Source organism: Arachis duranensis, chromosome 9 (genome assembly GCF_000817695.3).
Source record: "Arachis duranensis cultivar V14167 chromosome 9, aradu.V14167.gnm2.J7QH, whole genome shotgun sequence".
NCBI classification, from domain to species: Eukaryota; Viridiplantae; Streptophyta; class Magnoliopsida; order Fabales; family Fabaceae; genus Arachis; species Arachis duranensis.
Window position 1 is genome coordinate 116867473 of NC_029780.3, and position 800 is coordinate 116868272.

An 800-nucleotide genomic window follows, 5' to 3' on the forward strand; every position below is an offset into this window, starting at 1 on the left:
TTATTTTTATTAATATTTTTTTTTAATTTTAAAAATATTATAATTAAATGAATAGATTCTGACAGATGAGTAAACATATTAGTCTATTTATAAATAGAATTTTTAAATTAAATTTTGAGTTAAATGTGATTATTCTTGCCTGTCACATTATACAAACAATAAATGATGGATTTTATTTAGAAAAAAATAGTGTGAATTTGCGTCGATTTTACCTATTCAATTTGGTCAAACTATTTTTATTAGTTGTCATTAAAAAATATTCTAATGTAGCATTCAAAATCTAAAATTGAATATCATAAATATTATTTAAATAACTTAATTCTAATATTAGGATTGAATTAGTTTAGTTTCAAAATAAATTGAAACTAAATAATATATCATATAATTTTGATATACGGTTAATCTGTCAATAATTAAAAATTAAATTATTTTTTTAGGTGACTTTTTTTTTTGTGACTCGACTATATATGATTATACTATTAGAAGATAGGTAATATTTTAATTTAATATTAATTATACTGAACATAAATTATACAAATTATAATATGATTTACATATATAATTATTTGCTCTTAAACTATAGAATCAAATGATTATATTATTAATTAATAATTTATTTTTTAATTTTAAAAGCATTATATTTAAATGGATATACTTTAATTAAGGAAATTAGTCTATAAAACATATTTTTTAAATTAAATTTTGGGAATAAAATATTAAATTTTTTCCTTGTTGAAAATTCCGTGTATGATTAGTTTATTTTAAGTAATTATTTTGAGATTTTATTCCTAATGTATTGA